Below are 12656 nucleotides of genomic sequence, written 5' to 3' on the forward strand. Positions count from 1 at the left end.
TGAATCCAGCATAACGCGAATCCTGCGACAGAGGACAAGATCCTCGACGTGCACACGGAGTCGGAGGGTTCTGGCGGTCCGCGCGAAGCGGGATAAGGATTTATAGTTTAATATCTCGGGCGGCCGGGTCGTCGTCACATTTTCAACCCCCGAGAGAAACTATACACACGAACCCGCCACCATCCGCCACTGCCCCCCCTTCTCTTGGCTCCCTTTATGCCGCTACTCCATCCGCGGAGATCGTCCTAGGTTTCGCTGTAGCTGGTTTTCGCTTTTGTGTCTCTCCGTTAGTTCGGGCGGTAGGAGATCACCGGGCAAGGATTTCAAGAAAGATTTGTTTCGGTTTGATGGGGCCGTTTAGACGTGTAGATGCGCTCGTTAGATTGGAAATGCGTGCCCGGGATCGATGTTAAACCCCGTGTAAGAGAAAACGGGAACGTGGGCGGGGGTGGATGAGGGCGAATGGATAAAAAAGAAGGGTGGTAGCGGTTTATTGGAAACCCGGAGCTATAAAGCTCGCGCTAGATCGTACAACTAGAGGACGCGTAGAGCGTGCTTGCGAAATTGTCTAAAAAAATTTACTTCTTTCTTGATAGCGGCAAATTCGTTAAGATGTTTTATATAGCGCCTTATTCGACTTTTATTTCTTTAGATATGGAATAGACATGTGTTTTTGACTGTCATAGTATTATCCATAATTTCGCGACATTGCTGTAATTAATTGTTTTGTGCGATATATATATATATATATATATATATATATATATATATAGACTTTAAAACATTTTAAATAAATAACAAATATGAAATTGAAGCAATACGGGAATTTGTAGGAATTGTTGCAATGGTTTAGTTGAAACGAAAGGACATCCCGCGTTTTCTTCTGGACCTTTTTTGGCTTAAATATACGGCGCCATGCACCCTTTCGTTTCTTCTCTCTTCATTGGCCAAATCTCTCACAGCACACGCACGTCATTAGAGCATGCTCGGACTATCGATACCTAGCCTATGCTGGACGCTAGTGCGTGGATCGTGTTAAGCGAATAAAAAGCCTATTGCTCTCTTATATAACGACAATGATATAATGGTGTCTGGTAGTCGCCAGATAACCGAATATAGTTTTTGCATCGTGTCGATTGTCGAATAACAAATTATCTAATAGAAAAAGATAAATTTACAATTCTTTTGCAATTTAATGCTTAAAACACATTTTTAATGTCGTTTTAATTTTATAAATTTGCCGAGTTGTGCGGCATTGTATTATATATATTACTGACATTTTTTATTTATTAATCGCTATAAATGGTATATTTATTATAATAAAAGTACAAGATATAAAATTATTTAACATTTTCTGATTGTGCAAATAATAATAGATTCTTTAATGTAAAATATAAGTTATATAATATATATAAGTTATATCATAATATAATTATATAATATATTAATATCAGAAAGCATTGAATACTTTCTAGTTTATAAACTTTTTGAATTGGAATATGAGGAATTATGATTCTGTGTTAAAATGAAGCTTTGTGCGTAAGTTTTTTTTGCTGCCGTTTTTACCCTTCGTACGCAAGGTTCAAACATTTAGACGCCGGATGCGAGACGCCTGCCGGTGGCATGAACCCGCCGGAAGTTCCTAAGACTCGCGAGAGTACTGTAGGTCGCTGGGTACGGATTTCGATAGGGTGGCCACCTACGGATATTAAAGGAAATGGCGGTATGATTAGTCGAATACGTGCGCTGGTTTCGTTTTAAGTAAGCACGTATTCGAAGCTTCCGATTGGTTTTGACGCGAGATTTGCGTTATTATAGATCAATATATCTATCTATTTCTATATATGAGCATTTCTACTTATCGTAACGTTATATAAATGCAATATCAAATAATCAAGCAATTTATTTGTTCAAATAAATTTTGTATATAATTTGACAAAAACTTTGTATAAATATTATATTCAATGTCATAACGCTCGCGAGTAGATACAGAAAGAGGCAGTATTGCTGAATGACCGAAAAATCAGAGACATCGTAATTCTGGACATTGTCGGAACCGCAAATGACCAACCAGCTGCGTAACTGCTTGGTTCTCGTGTTTTTGGGGGTTGTTTGCTTGATTTAGGGGCTGAAAACCGCGTATCACGTCACGTGGGTAACCCTTTCTCGCGCACATCAATAGCTCATTATGCCTACCAAAGATATGTCTTCTAATCGGTTCAAATTTATCTTTGACATTTTATATCTATAATAATTCTGCTAATCGAAACTCCGTCGATCTTCTAAAATATTTGCTCTAGATCTTTTAGAAAATTTTTGAAAATTTTTTAAATGTATTTTATTGTAACAAAGACATATGTGCGTTTGCTTATTGCTATCTATATCCCATACAGAATTATTTTTAATCAGCTAAAATTTATGAATCTTTACGAGAATTTGAGCTCGTTGAATCATCAAATACAACGATCAGATATTCCTGGTTAAAATGGTCTGAAAATCAAGATGTTACAAACGCAATTAAAGTCCGAGTTCTCCAGAGTCCAGAGAGCCAGCCAGTTCGTACAAACATCCTGGTTATTTACATACGGGCGCATCTCTCTCTTCCGCGCCCTGGTGTTCTCCTGGTTTGTCTTATAATATTAATAAGGGTAGTTTCCGCCCTGGCGTGCCGCGGAATAGGGGCGGGGGAGGGTCTGGCAAGAGCTATGCTCGCAATGTCCGGCAAGGGTGGTATGTTGTAGATAGTCCTCGACGCAGCCCCCTGAGGGATGAAGTCTGGACCTTGTTAGAACGAGAATGCTAATTTATTAGGGAGCGCTGGTGGGATGGGAATACCAACTGGAGTCCGCGATTTCACGATTTTTCGTCGCATGTGATTACCTCAATTATAACCTAGGTTTAATTGACAATTTTTTACATATTAGCGTAATTGATAAGGATTGTGTTGCGGATTATAAGAATATCAAATATTAACGGCACATGATATTTTTATTAAGAAAAAAAAATCAAGTATAAAATAAAATAACACATTGTAGATAAAAGCAAGCACGATTAAGCCTGTCTAACAATATGTTACGTATATTAAAAGAGGTGAAAATAAAGTTAATGTGAGTATTACGAAATAATCATCATTCAAGAAAAAGTGAAATCCGTGATCAATGCCGATGGGGATAGATATCAGAAGTTATACTTTTAATAAAGAGATTCCTGAGTATCTCTACCGAGAAACGATATCCACTACCATCAGCAGCCTCGGTATTGCCGACACACCAATGTGCTGGTCGGATAGCGTCGACCGGCGGGGATAGGGGGTGGTTGGATGCGCGAGCGCCACACGTGTCTTGAGGGTGGTAATTACGCGGCATCTGCAGCCAGCCCACACTACCCTGCGTCCGCCACCTCCGCCTCTACCTCCGACTTGCCCCACAGCCTTAGATGGGATCGGAGGGGGAGGGGGAGGTGGGGGGGATTAGTAGGAAGGGGGAGGAGGGTTAAGGATGAGGCAAAGGGGTGTCGAGGGATGGGTGGCCACAGTATTGATTTTGTCCAAGACAGCCGACGCCGCCGCCGCCGACGCCGCGGCCAACCAGACCCACCTCTGGTGGTACCCACTCGGCTACAACACCAACCCCCACCCCACATTCCACCCCGACTCGTCTCTTACTCCTTCTCCTTCGGGCACCGTCACTCAACCCCTCGTCCCTCTCGTCTTCTCGCATGCGATTTCTCTCTCTCTCTCTCTCTCTCTCTCTCTCTCTCTCTCTCTCTCTCTCTCTCTCTCTCTCTTCTCTTCTCTTCTCTTTCTATCCCTCTTCCACTTTGTCTCTCTTAGAATCTACGCTATCCTCTCGCCGTTCATGTTCGCAACGGGTGCTAGATAAGATGCCTCGCAAGCCCCGTGTCTGTGGAACACCCGCTTCGTCGGCCCGCTTTATCGACATCTACATATAGGATCAAACGAATCGTCCACTCTATAATCGTAGATCGTGTTTAAATCATGAAAATTATATTCGTAATTTCAATATAATAATAACGCACTGCTGATGAATTTGTCTCCAAAAAAATACCTACAGAAAATATTGTTTAATGTTTTATTATTGTTTGAATTATCGTTAATGCTTAATTCTTCTTAATCATTTGCGGTACTGCCAATTTGATAATTTTTTTAAAACAAACATGACGCAAATTTAAAACTAGAATGTAATTTCTGATTTAAATTAGCCAAAGAAATTCTCAATGAAGATGGTTTCTTATTATTTGACGAGCTTCTAACGGGAATCGCTTTCGTGTTGAGTATAGCCAGAAGTTCAAAGTGGAGGCTGTCTTTAGGATTCAAGGCCCCACATCCTTGGCCCGAGTAACGATAGTTTAGAAACTTGACGATGCCTGGGCGACGGGACAGCGTGAGAGCCGCGGCATCTGGCCGGTAGTTAAAATGCATGTAGTCCTCCGAGAGTCCCGTATTCAAATACAGGATCAGTCCTTCTTCGACCTTACCCCGTAACTGATCCCGATCCCGATCTCGATCTCTCCCGCTGGCTGCTTCGGGAGAAGAACTTTTCGTCTTGTCGCATAGAGGGAGAAGAGGATGGAAAGGGCCTCGAGAATTCGCGACGTGCTCCGCGCGACTTGAATTTTCCCACACGAGTTTTTGGCCGACGGTTCGCGAGAACCAAGACGGAATGACCGGCGATCAATCTCTCAGAATAATCTATATTCTCTATTCTTCGCTAGCGTTTGCGTCGTGATAAAACTGCACGTTCCTTTACGTATCGCCACAACGCGAGATTGGCACGTTAAAATAGTTGTCGCAACAGAGATTGAAAATATGGATATCTTTCGGATATGGCAGGAAACGAACGAAAGCGTCGAAGGCTGTTTCGCCTTGGCGTTTTTATCGCCAATTCTGACTTTATCCCATCCGGCACAGCCGCATCCCCGCTTCTTACCATTCGATATTGTATTCATAGTCGATGCTAAGAGACAGAGATATCAGAGTGATTCACGGCTGTGGAGCCGACGGAATTCATATTAGGAGAAAAATATCCCCCCGTTCTTCTAGGGTAAGCGAATTGGCTGGACATCCAGCAAGCTGATCTGATCATAACATTTGCATATTTTCTTTTATAATATTATACATATATCGATTAGTTGATTTCTGCTCGTAAAGTGGTTTAATTTTATACAGTATGTTAAGTAAATCGTTAAATTTTCTTTGTTTTTCAATATCTATTTGTTATCTTTAAACAATTGCGTTAGATTGTGTCGCGTTCTAAAATTTTACTCGCAAAAATTTTTAGAATCTTTATTGCTTGTAACATAAAATCGATATCTCGACAAAGAAGAATTTCTTTCATGAATCATTAAAAAAATCTGTAAACGAACAAAGTAAAAAGACAACAATTTTATAAACTAATAAAATTTGAATAATGCAACATTTGATGAGTCGGAGTTTCTCATTCTCCGAATTGCCTCGGAAATTCTCGAAACGTCGGTTGTACTCGACTAATGCGCTCGCCAAATAAGCTAAACATAGGTTCCGGTCCAGTCTTGTGTCGTATCGAGAGAGTTGTTCCGTGGCAGTTCGCGAAGAGCAAAGAGGATCACGGGGTCGAACAAAAGAGCGAGAGCTGGCGCAGGGCGCAGGCCGCTTCGTGGGACCCTCGCATGTATCCAGCTTAGCCGCTACCGCAGTTTAAGGAGCTTTGGCTTTTGTTTAATCCCGAGTGAGTAAAAACGAAAAGAAGCGATCTAACCGGCCGCTCGGTGCCGCAGTCACTCCTCGGTCTCTCATTCGCGTGGAAATCCCCGCTATTCGCCGACGCGAAGGCAGTAGGATCAAGCCGGAAGCTGACAGCGTCATCAGTAGCAGTTGAGGAACAGTTTCCCTAAACTTTGAACTCGCATCGAGCTGACAAGCATCCGATGATCTTTACTTTTATTTTTATACGTATTAATATGCAATACCGAAAACGTTTCACGCTTGAGAGCTTCTCGACGAATCTCCTTACGCGTTGCGAGTTGCGATCTTAGTTATGGCTCGCCGCGCGCCGTGGCGCGCGAGATAATATCAATTTATATAATGATACTTGTCAAAAAATAAATAATAGCAAACATTATGGCACGCATATCATTAAGATATTTTTGTTTTCGAGAAAATTGAAATTATATGTCTATCACAATCTTTTTAATTAGATGCTTTATATAGGTATATTTTTATTTAAAAGTTGAAATGTAATTGGTCATTTTTTAGAATAAAATTGCAAACGGTTTATGGGTAAATGTTTGGTGAGCACGAGCGCGAACGTGATTTTTTGGGTCGAACGGAATCACCATATGCACGAAAAGTTATTTCGACCAAGGGTAAGCCGAAAGTTGATTAATCGCAGGTCAAAACGCTCGCGGAGGGAGGAGAGGGGGGAAATGCGAGCTTTACTCGACTCTGCCGCGAAATGACGGTTTGCATCGTGTTTTCTCCTCAATTACGTCAATCCACTCACGACCCCCGCGTAACGGAGCGACTACTCGAATCGAAGCCCTCCGCTTTGGTCCTTAATCGGTCAAGTGATCGTAGACCCCACCCGATGACCGAAGTCCATGCTAGTCGCGGCAAGAAGAAGGGGAGTGCAAGCGGGAGAAGTCCGAGCGAGCGCGAAGAAAGAGAGAGAGAGAGAGAGAGAGAGAGAGAGAGAGAGAGGGAGAGAGAGAGAGAGAGAGAGAGAGAGAGAGAGAGAGAGAGAGAGAGAGAGACAGAAGGAGGGACGATGAAGAAGAAGAGAGAGTGAGAGAGAGAAGCCAGGAGAAATGGCTAATTCCGGATATTTATGTGGGGGTAAAGTAGGGGTTGTTACGGGCCTTGAGATCGCCACTATAACCCTGGAGAGCCAGAAGCGACCAACTGACCAGAAAATTAACCCTCCCGTCGATCCAATGGAGCTAGACCATGAGAACCGGCCAAATCCTTGGTAACTTTTCGCGTAGAGTACTTTCAATCTTTTTTCATTTTATATCGAACCTTTTTAAATTAGCTTCTGTTGATATGGGAAATCTGGTTGATTGTCGCCGAGCGAGCAAGTAGCGTTTTCAATTGACGATGTTCGATGAAATAATAGTTACATTTCTATCAAAATTAATGTCGCTTAATTCTGTTCGTTCGCTTAAATAAGAACAAAATAATCGTCACGTGAAACGTACGATGAGAATTATATCGCGTTGCAAAAGAGAGATGTCTTACTTTATTAATCACGGTCTCGCACCGTCGGATACCGGGAGCCACGTACCAACACAGGCGCGTCTGCCAGCATCCCCCAATAAAAGTCAACAAAAGACTAACGATTCATCCGGCTAATGGAAAAGTCCGAAAACAGAAGCATGCCCGCGCCAACTCGCCTCGGATATCCTCGCGCCACTACCGCTCATAATTAAGCAGACTTTTAGCAGATTACATGTTCGCGATTTCGCACACGCTGGTCCATTCTGTGCACTGTCGCGACAAATTGTCAAGGATTCTTTTTCGGACGCCGCGCCGTGTGCTCAGAAGAAGCGCAAGATTACGACTGTGTTTTCGAGTATCTTTCTCCTCTCTCCGTGATTTCAGATCTCGACTTCTTAGAAGAATTGGAAAAATTTACGCATTTGTTGTTTGCATTGCACGCAACGTCGTTATTTTACGAAACATTGAACGACGACGAGAGTACTTGAGAACATTTCCATTTTATTGTACACGTGACAAAAAAACACACACACACAAAAACAAACACTATACGTCTTCGTCAGTCTGGTAGAACCCTTTCGCGTTAAGCAGTTCGTCAAGTAGAGTCTCCTTTTTCACCAAATGATTTCGCCAAGTCTAGATTAGGTGGACTTAATCTGTTCGACGACTAAGTAAGAAGGAACAGGGCTGAGTGAAAAAATCCTTGCACCCTCTTAATCTGTCGTCGAGTTTCTTCTTAAGGCGGGTGTCGTAAGCTTCTTGTCGGCATATTGCGACGATTCGCGGCTATAAAAACTCACGAAGGCGGCGAGCGAGAGAAGAAAACGGAGACGCGCGAGGGAGCGAGAGAAGCGAAAGGGGTTGTTGGCTTGCCCGAGTGACAAATGGTTCGGAATAATACCACCCAGCCGAACGCCCGGCACCCAACATCCAACATCCGGCGCTGGTTCCCGTCAGCCACGGCTCGGAGGAACCATCTCTGGTCCCCCGAGGGGATTTCTGTGACAATATCGTTAAATGCTCGTCTTTGTTTTCGTTTCGAGCCCGATTCGGTACGAGACGTAAGGCTGGCACTGATCGTCTTCTGTATCGCGCTTTGTAATATTCTCCTTGAATCACGACGAGGCAAATTTTCTGTGCTTGATCGAGATCGATATTCGAAAGAATAAGATTTATAATTGCTACGAAAATAAGCGATAAATGTGTATGTATGGAAAAATAGATCGATGTAAAAGATCTTGGTGTTTTTTGATTAAATTTATTGTCAATTTTTGTTCAAATTATTCATATAATTAACTATAAGACACGATTCTGTGTATAAGTTTCTTTTTCTTTTCTTAATTTTGCTGGTCATCCACATAGAAAAGCGGATCCGTGAGTCAAATCTATCTGTGATCCAGATCTAGATCCAAATCCATGGACCAGGGGGCAAAAAGAGGGTTTGGCAATCGCGAGGACACAAAGCTACTTTAAATAAAGGAGCGTTCCAACCATTGAACCTATTGTCAACCTTTGACATTGACTGAACGAACGGCAGGTTCGTCGAATCCATCATCTCCATAGAAAACCTTAATTATTTTTTGATGAAAGAAATCCCCTTCCCGACGTGGCTTGCTCTTTCTCCTGCTGCGTCTTTCGTCATTGTCGTTCTTTTTTTTGCGAACTTTCCAATGTCCAAGATGTTCTCGGCAATCTCAAGAATCTCAAAAAGAGGTCAGGCTTAAATTTTCCTTGACTTCACCGTCGCTCATATAATTACTTTCACTAAAATTCAATCTTGTTACGATTTTCAAGTTATAATTTTCGTAAAAACATTCAGTTGTTATTAGTTCGCTTCTAATAATAATAAATTTATACATTGATCGTGCTTGAAATGGTATGCAATGGACATTGGAATGGCACAGTAAAGCTTAGATGAAAGAGTGCTTCTTTCCGGTGGCATTCAAATGTAGCCTTTTTAAACCATACAACCCCATGTTTCTCGCGTCTTTCTCCGCGAATGCACCACGAACTCTTTTTCACCCCCTCGAATCTCGAGAAGCCACGAGCCCATCCAGGCCGCCAAACAAATGACGCTTGAAACAAACGAAAGACGACGGCGTTTGTCTTTTGTCCGTGCTGGCACGCACGGAATTTAACCACCCTCCGGTCGCCCGCCTATCACGGGGAAGGGAATAGAAAAATATCGCTGGATTTTTGTCTCGGTTAGCCAAACGCTTCTGCTCAATGGTTCGCGCGACTCTTTCGAAGGGATGCCTTAAGCAAACCATGATGTGACACTCCGATGCGGAAGAATAAGTTTCTAGGATGCACGAAGATGGGGAGATTTTAATTTTAAAACGCTTTATTTTCTTCTGTGTCATTTGCGATACCTAACCAACTTGCATTTCGAATAATGGACGATCGAAATATCAACGCAAAAATGTACCTTATGTTGCAATATATTGATTTAAAATTTTCATTCAGGAGAAAGAAATAATCGAGCCTAGTAAAATTTTTCTTAATGTTAAAATATGAAAATCGAAACATATATTGCAAATGCAAAAAATAAGGGATCGAGCAGAAACACCGTTTAGTACACTCCACTCTTCTTCCTTTCAATATTTTAATGTTAGTCGGCGTTACGGGTCTTTGTCTTGGATTTGTCCCCCTCCTGCGCGTGGTGCAAAGGGGTTTTCACCCAAGTCGTACTCGAGGATGAAGCTTTATTTAGCAGATGATATTTACGACTTCCAATCCCGCGAGACCCTCCCAACTTTTATATTGTCTTTGGCAGAGTTACGCTTTTGGCGATGCTGCCACCTCCTGCTTCGCTTCCCCTTTCATCGACTCGTTCCGTTCGATTCGTTCGTCTCAACCATTGAAAAGATGCTACCGACGATTTGGAAAGCGCACCTAAATGGAATTAAGGTCGTTGACGGTTTGCTGTACAGTTCGATTTTACCGCTGAATATCTAGAATAAAATAGAGGAGGATTTCAAGATTTACCAACAATACTTAAGATTAAAATCACCGTTGAGATTTTGGTTAGTTTTATAATTTTTAGAAAAAAAAAATATATATATAAAGATATGATATCCAGGATTAACATAATTCTTAATTACTAGATTATTATATGTCGCATATTATTAAATATTTTGTGCACCCAGGAAACAAATACAGATATATCCACCTTACCGAGCCACCCTTCATTCGAAATATCGTCATCCGGAGCACGGGGAGTCGCAAACACCAGAAGCAAACATAATATGACGAACGCTTCGGGCTACACGAGGAATAAACCTCTTCTCTTACAGTTATTTCTGCGTTGACATCTGATCCGCGGGAGAGTCACGATCCTTTGTAAAGCAATCCTCGAGTCAAAACTGATCATTGTAATATAAAAAGTGTGCACGCTAACATTACTTGAGAAGATTTAAAAGTAAAATTAATTTTGAAAATTTAATAGAATCTTAGAAATTTTGCGTTTACAATCGCGTGTAACTAAGGTTTAATAAATGATTAGTTTTAGTTTGCAAAAGAAATTGTACGACCGGTTGATCTCATTGCTGGGCTGTCGATAGTATAGCGCTTCATTTTTCATCCGGCTAACCGAATTTGTCGAACTCGGACCTGCGCCAAGGGTAGGATCTAATTTCAGGGCCATTCCGATGGATACGAGCTTCCACCCTCGTCAACCGATAGTCGTGAACTATCATTTGTACGAATTACATCGCCATCCCTCCTTGCATCGTCGATCGTTTGTTATTATTAGCTTCAACGTGCAGCATGTAATAGTTTCGTTATATTTCCTACAAAAGAGAAAAAGAGATGGAAGCGGACGTCTTACATTGCACACAGTTTTGTTTATATGTTTGAAACGTTTCTGATATATATAATTTAATGCTGATATACTTGATAGTTGATACTAAGATACTTGCATAATAGAAAGAGATTACTATTTTATATTTGCGTATAGATTTAATTTATTTCAAGATAAGTTACGTTTATCTAGCAATTAACATGCTGAATATTGCAAAAATGATAATGGCTGTGGCGAATCTAACTGGCCGAACCGCATCAAAAGAATCGACAGGATAATTACGTCAGGCGGTCGGCTATTCCTAATCTTTCTGGCTGAAGCTTTCATCTTCAGGAAGCATGAGGAGACTCTGATATCCGCTGATAGGGTTCGAGCTTGTCCCGATAGTAAGTGGGAGGCAAGGGGGTTGCGCGCGCGGTGCGATGGAAATTATACATACATAAGAGGAACGGAAGGTGAGAGACTGGTACGTTAAAGAAATTAGAGAGATAATTCCTCGGACGAATACCCAATTTACCCTTTCGTCCGTAGCGAGCGCCCTGGCCTTATTATCTAAAGTGCTCGGCTGGCGAGAGAGGGTAGCGAAAAAATAAAAAAGAACACCCTCTCCTAACGGAAAAGGCGGAGGGTCGGGCGGAACCGGTGGCAGCTTGGAAGGACAAAAAGTACTAAAGTACATACCTCTGACCTTCTCCTAGCGAGCGTCGCGCTATCCGGAACTCGGAGCGGCAGCGGGATACGGGATGCCGCGCCGGTGTGCTGGGGAACTTTTTTCGGCTCTTATAATTTATTTATGGCTGAGATATTTTTCTCTGAGCTTCAACACCTTCGCCAACGTGGAAAAAGAAATAAACGAGCATCCCTTGAGCGATCTGCCTTTCTTATTCGATCCGTGATTGCTTCTTTCTTCTTTTTTCTATTCTATTGATATGCCCATGTTTATTTTTATCTCTTCTTCCTCAGTGTCTGTTTTACGAACGTACTTAATTTTGATAGATATTTGATTCTGTGTGTTGAACTTTTTTTTTTGGTCAATGTTTATTATTTGTCAAATAGAAAGCGTACATTATTCTCATAAACTTTTATTTAAAAAGTTAATTAATTAAGAACTACACAAATACAAATTTTATGTTTGAGATTAAGAGTACTTGACACAAATGACCAATTCGGTTAATGTGTTAAACAAAGTTGTACTTCCTCTGCATTTAAAATATCTGTCAGGATTTGTGAAAGGCACACAAAGCTCCGTTTGTTATCGTGATCGAAAGAATCAGCCAATCAGCCTACGAGCTGTCGCGAAATGCATTTTCCTATATCCGGCGACTTGCTGGCGGCGGTTTTAGTGTCGCGAGCCTGTATACGAACTACGCGCCATGAGAGGACTAGTCTTTGTCGCTATTTTGGGGAATGGACGCAGGGACGACGCGAATACGTTCGATCGATGAATCACTCAGTATACCGTGACGTTGACGCGGCGCGTTGGCGCGAGGGAGACGAGGGCCACGAGTTCCATGCTGGAACCGGCCGGAAAGGGAGAATGAGGGGGATATCGCTCGCGTAGAGGGGTTGGATGCACCCCGTCATCCGTATATATGTATATATATGGTATGGCAGCTCACCGGTTGCGGGTGCAGCCTATGC

The sequence above is a fragment of the Temnothorax americanus genome, unplaced genomic scaffold (assembly GCF_048541705.1).
Source record: "Temnothorax americanus isolate GAGA-0224 unplaced genomic scaffold, ASM4854170v1 Scaffold18, whole genome shotgun sequence".
In the NCBI taxonomy this organism is placed as follows: domain Eukaryota; kingdom Metazoa; phylum Arthropoda; class Insecta; order Hymenoptera; family Formicidae; genus Temnothorax; species Temnothorax americanus.